At 40.1% G+C, this 7956-nt stretch overlaps 1 pseudogene; it reads left to right on the forward strand.

Moving 5' to 3' along the window:
- The first annotated feature begins 4974 nt into the window (after positions 1-4974).
- Positions 4975-5354, forward strand: LOC147633369 (protein translation factor SUI1 homolog 1 pseudogene; annotated as a pseudogene).
- Positions 5355-7956: the final 2602 nt, after the last annotated feature.

Here is a 7956-nt window from a genome sequence, read left to right on the forward strand (position 1 = left end):
CTTCCCGACGCCAGTTCCCACACCCGTGGGTACGACAGCAGCTCCCACACCTCATACCACACAGCCTTCCACTCCTCTTATAGCTCGATCCACCACCTCTTCACATAGACGGCGCTCACGTAGTAGGTCTTCAGGGGGAGGTTGTGGTGGTGGTAGTGCCATAGATGCTGTGACACCACCACCACGTGAGCATCGTCCTTCGCTCTCATCTGTTGATAGCACACCCATAGGGTCACCTTCCACTCCCTGGGGTGCACATGACCATGACAACAGCAAGATTTACACAATTAGGGATGGGACACCAATAATGGATAGTGCAGGAAAGGCAATGAAGACACGCATTCGACAATTGTGCACTATACAGTTTCATGACTCTGTCATGACTAAATGGGATCAGCAAGACAAGGGGAAGAAAAATTATATAAACACAAAGATAAAGCAAGAGTTCCACCATCTGACCCTATGAATGTCATCTCTAATGAGTGGATACAGTATACAGCTCGCATTTTGATGGGGCATCGTAGGTCAGAGGCGAGGGACGCATTTAGAGAGGGGAAGGAGAAACCTGTTTGGCTAGATGACAGGGAGTGGGCAGCCATTGCTCAGGAGCTCACCGAGACACCAGACAGGTTTCAACAACAAAGAGAGGCGGCAAGGGTAAGACTCCAAACAGTAGGGGCTTCTCATCTCGGGAGTGGTGGTTACGAAACCATGCGCCATGAATTCGTAAGTGTTTGTAGCAATTTTATTTATTTAAATGTATGTATGTGGGCTAAATGTTGATTTCTAAAAGTTATAATTGTTAATCGTGTGTGCAGGAGTTGGCCATGAATCGCCCACCAAGTAGGCGAGAGGAGAAGTACGCTCACAAACATGGCCTTGTGGCCTTGTTTGAGATGCTTGAAGAAGAAGGAGACACCGTCAATTGGGAGGCATTACCATGATGTAAGATGACCTTCAAACTAATGAAATATGATCAAAACATTCTTGAGTATTAATGTTTAATTTAATTTCTTGTTTGTCGATCAGGAAAATATGCAAACGAGCACGGTTGTTTTTGTGCTCTATTTTAGACAGAATGGTGCTGTCTGTTTGCTGTTGTTGATCCTGCTCATTGCAGGCAGCTAGGCAATAGCCAGGCAGCACTATTCTGCCCAAAAAAAAATTTCTGCTACAGCGTCGGTATATACCCCGGTACTGACGTCGGTATATACAATGGTATTTCTCTCGATATTAAAGTCGGTATAAACCCCGGTATTGACCCCGGTATATACGACGGTATATGCACCGGTATAGACGCCGGTTTATGCGTCGGTATTACCCCCGGTAAGCGTCGGTATATTAACCGGTATAGGCGCCGGTATTACCAGCCGACGCTTATACCGACGGTACTGTTCCGGCGCTTATACCGATGACGAGGCTTTTTTAGACCCCGTTAAATAGCGCCGGTATAAGCCCCGGTATTAGGCTAACATGTAGTAGTGTTCTCAAGCTTGAGAGGGTTTGAGAAGAGAGAATCATTGAGAAATTATAGAAAAGATCAAAATTCAATATACTTACCTTATAATTTGCTTGATTCTTTATTCACTGTAGAGGCCCCCAACCAATCAATTGGTTTAGTATGTTGATGGAGCCACCAATGGGGATTGAAGAAAGAGAGAAGTATCAAAAACTAGTGAATTATTAAAGAATTCACAGTTCTTGGCTTAGGTAGAGTAGAGTAACAAAGCATAAGGCACTATATATTTTGGCTTAGGTGGAGTAGAGTAACAAGGCATAAGACATTATCTATTTTGGCTTAGGTGGAGTAGAGTAACAAGGCATAAGACATTATCTATTTTGGCTTAGGTGGAGTAGAGTAACAAAGCATAAGACATTATATTTTTTTCAACAAGGGGAGGCTTCTATTTATAGGAAAATTTGAGCTCCTAACCAAACAAACTGATTCTAGAATTTTCCAAGTCAGTTAGGTCACTTTTTGACCATTTTTAGGTCAGTTAAGCTAACTTTTTGGAACTAGACTTGAATGAGGAGAGAGGAGAGATAAAATATCTCAATTTTTATGAGTTTAAAACTTATTCAAGCATGTGAAATATGCACCTCCTTTAAAGAGCTCCCCTTCCTTACATATGTGTCATAATGGAATCATTTTAATATTGCTCATAGTTTCTTATTAATAAACCTTGTACATTTTCAACTCTTCATCTTATGTGAAATATGCACCTCCTTTAAAGAACTCCCCTTCCTTACATATGTGTCATAATGGAATCATTTTAATATTGCTCATAGTTTTTTACTAATAAACCTTGTACATTTTCAACTCTTCATCTTATGTGAGCATTTAAGGGACTCCCCTTCCTTACATATGTGTCATAATAAAATCATTATTCCCAAAATATCTCATATTTTTAATATTGCTCATAGTTTTTCATTAATAAACCTTGTACATTTTCAACTCTTCATCTTATGTGAGCATTTACTCATTTTTGGGTATCTTCTTTTTACAATTTGGATTTATCTCCTCCCTAGACATGGATTAATGCTATTGGCCCATAGGAACCTTAATTGGACCATAATCCAAAGATTTATGAAAATCTAGACCCTTAGACTAAGGTTCTTTATACCTATTTCTAATTAATTCCAATTGCACATTGGAAAATTCTTTTTGAATTTCTGTTTCAAGGGAATTCATCTTAATTATATGAGATATTTTTCTATCCAAAAATATTCAAAATCTGAATATTCTCTCTCTAGAATAATTTTCTCTCTCTAGGTTAAAACAGTTAGAAACAAGGTCTTTATATTTATGAAGAGGGATTGATTACAGGGGAAGATACTAGACATCAAAAGGGGTTGGGGGAGGAATCTTACATTCTATCCCACTTAAAAAATGCGAGATGTCCTCATCTCGCAAGGTAGAGGACAACTCTTTTTCTTAAGATCCAATTTTATTCTGGGGTTGCTTATATTCTGGTCAACCCAACAGAATACTGGGATGAATATCCCTTATATAGAACTCATAATTAAATAACAATTCATTCAGATCTTATCATTCATATCTTTAACATGATATTGGTCCATTAGACCGAAAAATTTCCTTCTGAATATTCCTTCACGAGAATTTCAGTTAAGCTAGTCCTCAATTTGACATCCCTTAACTTGATCTACTGGTCAAGTATTAATAGAAGCAATCTAACAGCACAACCCACTAACCTCATAGTGATTTGCTGAATTCATTATCATCATTCTAGTTATGAATATCATCACAAGGACTCCTCCCATTCCCCCTCATTGTAGTTTCATTATATTTCAACTAATTTTTAAAAATCAACATTTTTCAATCAGCATTTTCAATCAGAATCCAAATCAATTCATCCATTCTTAAACAGAATTAAAAATCATATCAATCACATTCGAAATCATCATCTGGATAGCATTAACGCTTATAATTTCAAGTCTTAGATTTACTCGTATATACTGTCAGTAAAGAGCTACAATATACTCTCTCTATATACGGGTAGTCACGGCCCTTGGAATTATAAGGTAAATACCATCATGTCTAGGCCTCAAGCAAGTCAGGGATTTTATATAATTACGGTACTTCCATTTGAAGACCCAATTACCAAATTACGAGTTTCAGTTTGAATATCAAATTGTATGAATTATATCACACAATTATAACCTTTTTGTCTTTCTAGATAAATTTTTGACATATTTGTCTTCTCAGTTGATCTTTATTAACCAAATGCTCTGATACCAACTGTAAGATCCCTGTTCCCACCGAGCAATAGATTCGGGATACTAGCAGCGGAAGTAGCACTTCTCGCGCTGTCGTGCTATGGCGCGTCTATGGTGTGAAACCATGCATGTGAGGCTATTAAATGCAAATCCAGATGCATGAGATTAAGTGCCACTGTGTACATGAGTGTTGTTCGTGTTGTGGTAAAGTCATGGGGGCACCCATTGACTCAGTGTGGGCGTCGTGGATGCGGCAATCAGGCTATGGGTTTTGATGGAAGTGAATGTGCAGAGACAATGTTGAAATTCTGGAAGCAAGCTCGTCCAGAACGTAGCTGGAGATGGTCTCAACTGTTCGGCCACTTGAGTTGTATGCGCGTCCAAATGAGTGGGCACTGAAGGTAGCATTTGAGGTATGTGGGCATGGGCAGAAAAAAGGTATGGAGATATGGACTTGGTGTGAAAAGAATAACATGGTGGTCTTTTTCCTCATAATAAATAAAATAAAAAGGATGATGTGGCCAGCTGGCAGTAAGGGCGTGGAGCTTTGAGAGGGCTGCCAGCGCATCTTCGAGAAGATGAAGAAGCTGGCGAGGAGGATTTTTCTAGGGGGTTCTGGGAACAAGGTGCGGCAGCTGCTGCAGAAAAAAAAGAGGTGTAGCCTTGTGTGTGGGGGTCGCTTTGCTGAGGAGGCTCTCAGGCGAAGAGTTCTGGTCGTGTGGAAGCTAATGGAAGGCGACGCTCTGGTGACTCTGCTGTTGCCGACGTGTGAGAAGCAGCCGCCTTGTACAAGGTAACTGGTCGTGTGGACTGACGTGTTAACTGTTGGGGGCTCTCTCGCATAGCTACAAGACAGAGCCAAAGAAAGGCTGCAGGCAGGCACATGCTGAGGGCGCCGTCTTGTGAGAGGGGAGAAGCTGCTGGCGAGGAGCCCTTTTAGCACGCTAGCTGCAGCGGATAGACGCGAGGGAAAAGTGAGGGCCGCCTCGTGGAAGAGCAGACGCGAAGGGTGAAGTGCTGGAGTGTAGCTAACGGAGGGGGACCACCTGGGGTGGAACAGCTAGGAGCTTTGAGGCGCAGCGGCAAGACAGAGCCAAGGGTGGTACAGCGTTGGTGCAGAGGTTGGGCGCTTCTGGGATGAAGAGCAGAAGGCGCTGCTGCCGGTGACGAGGTGGGGTTGATGAGCAGAGGGCGGAGGCGCTAGAGAGAGAGAGAGATTGGTGATCTCAGCGCTGGAAGATTAAGGTTGCAGCCATAGGTGCAGTGGCCGCCTATGGGCTGATGAGCACAGCTGGCAAGGTCAGGCGCAGCTGCAAGGTAAAGCAAAAGGATTTGGGTGCCGGGACGAAGGAGTACGTGCATGTGCGCACCCAGCAGCGCAACGGCAGGAAAAGCAACTGTGCAGGGTCTGAAGAAGGAGTACAATTACATTAAGATACTCAAGGACTTTAAGAAGGAGTTCTGCTGCAATGGCACTGTAGTCCAGGATCCTGAACTGGGTCAGGTCATTCAGCTTCAAGGTGATCAACGAAAGAATGTGTCTCAGTTTCTTGTTCAGGGTGGGCTTGTTAAGAAGAACAACATCAAGATCCATGGGTTCTGAGACCACACTAGCTTCAATCCGAGACGTTTGATTTGCAGCCACTGTGAGGTTTAGTTGGACTGTTTTCTAAAGATCACGAAAAGATATAGAAGCTTGAGGTGTTACAGGCTTGATATGTTCAGACTTGTTATGATTTTGCAGCGTATGGCACATAAGGCTGGTCAACTTCTTCATACAGTTTTACAAAGGAATGCAAAGTGAATGCATAAGCCTTGAAGGCTCAGTATTGTGAATATGATGTGATGGTTCATAAAGTTGAGGTCCTATGTTTATGACATGTTATGATGATGTCAGCCTTGTCTTTGATATGAACTATGGTGCCAATGCTAGCCGTGAATCTTGGATGTATATACCTATGAGATGTTTTTCTGGGGTTTGATGTGTTGAGTTTTATGAATCAAGCTATGTTAATGCCAGTTTTTGGCTTGGATCATGAGGCTTTCGTTTGCTTTGACTACCCATGTATGGCTGTGTCTTAAATTTATGATGGTTCTAGCTTTTGCTGGTGATGCCCCTTGAAGTTCAACCACTTACTCTCACAGCCAGATGCCTCGCGCTTTCCCAACGACACCGCCCATGTCACGACAGCGCGGGACAGGGGTCCCACATTCGGGGCCTCACCCACGGATATCCGGATAAGAGACTAATCCGTCGATTGTTCCAAAACCGTACCCGAAAAAACTTCCTTTACCGGAAAGCACGGGCGATTCCACCAGGATAACTTTTTACTCTAACGTAGTCAAGATGATTTCTGATCGAGCTGATAATTGACTCTCCGTCAGCAGTTGCAACTTTATCAGTTAGGTCTCCACGACCTTAATCACAAGACGGTCAAAATGCTTTCCCAGCATTCTTGACATAAAACAGCCATTTACAAACAGCATTTACAAACAGTTTACAAATACAATTTCTATATTAACTCTCATTTTTCCACATTATCCCTCATACAATCCACATTACTTATTCCACATTTCATTTATATGTGTACTCATCCAATCATATCATTTTCCATCTCTTCACTTCAGATTCCTTCACATCACATATCATATATTCACATCCATATCCACATCCATACATCCACATCCAAACCACATTCACATCCATACATCCACATCTACATGCTTAACTCCATTTTCACATCCTCATTTATACTTCCACATCCCATATCCACATTCATACATACACATCCATATCCACATCCATATCTGCATTCATACATACACATCCATATCCACATCCACATGCATACATTCATTATCACGTCCTCATTCATACATCCACATCCACATACATACATACATACATCCACATCCACATCCACATTCCCATTCACATCTATACATCCATATCTACATGCACATTTCATCCATACATCTACATCTATATCCTCATTCACATCCATACATCCACATTCATGCATCCACATCTACATGCTTATCTCCATCTTCACATCCTCATTTATACATCCACATCCCATATCCACATTCATACATACGCATCCATATCCACATCCACATGCATACATATATCCACATCCACATTCCCATTCACATATATACATCGATATCTACATGCACATTCACATCCATACATCCACATCTATATCCTCATTCACATCCATACATCCACATTCATGCATCCACATCTACATGCTTATCTCCATTTTCACATCCTCATTTATACATCCACATCCCATATCCACATTCATACATACACATCCATATCCACATCCACATGTATACATACATCCACAACCACATTTCCATTCACATATATACATCCATATCTACATGCACATTCACATCCATACATCCACATCTATATCCTCATTCACATCCATACATCCACATTCATGCATCCATACATCCACATTCATACATCCACATCCACATCCACATTCACATCCATACATCCACATTCATACATCCACATCCACATCCATACATCCACATTCATACATCCACATCCACATCCACATTCACATCCATACATCCACATTCATACATCCACATCCACATCCACATGCATCTTATCATATCTTATCACTTCCCATATCTTTTATGCATACCTCTATGCATGAAATTCAATTATGCTAAAAGTAACACTTTTATAATAAAATATTCAACTTTTATGCATACCTCTATGCATGAAATCCAATATGATAAAAGTAACACTTTTGATATAAAAAAATTATCCTTTATGCATACTTCTATGCATGAAAATTAAAAATGATAAAAGTAACACTTTTGATATAAAAAATTTTCCTTTATGCATCCTTCTATGCATGAAAATTAAAAATGATAAAAATAACACTTTTAATATAAAAAAATTATCCTTTATGCATACTTCTATGCATGAAAATTAAAAAATGATAAAAGTAACACTTTTGATATAAAATTTTTTTCCTTTATGCATACTTCTATGCATGAAAATTAAAAATGATAAAAGTAACACTTTTGATATAAAAATTTTTCCTTTATGCATACTTCTATGCATGAAAATTAAAAATGATAAAAGTAACACTTTTGATATAAAAAAAATTATCCTTTATGCATGATATTAAAATTCAATTTCTCCATGATTATAATGAAATTCTTTCAATTAATCTAGGATGA

Source organism: Cibotium barometz, chromosome 12 (genome assembly GCF_041138505.1).
Source record: "Cibotium barometz isolate CiBa-2024 chromosome 12, ASM4113850v1, whole genome shotgun sequence".
Classification (NCBI taxonomy): Eukaryota; Viridiplantae; Streptophyta; class Polypodiopsida; order Cyatheales; family Cibotiaceae; genus Cibotium; species Cibotium barometz.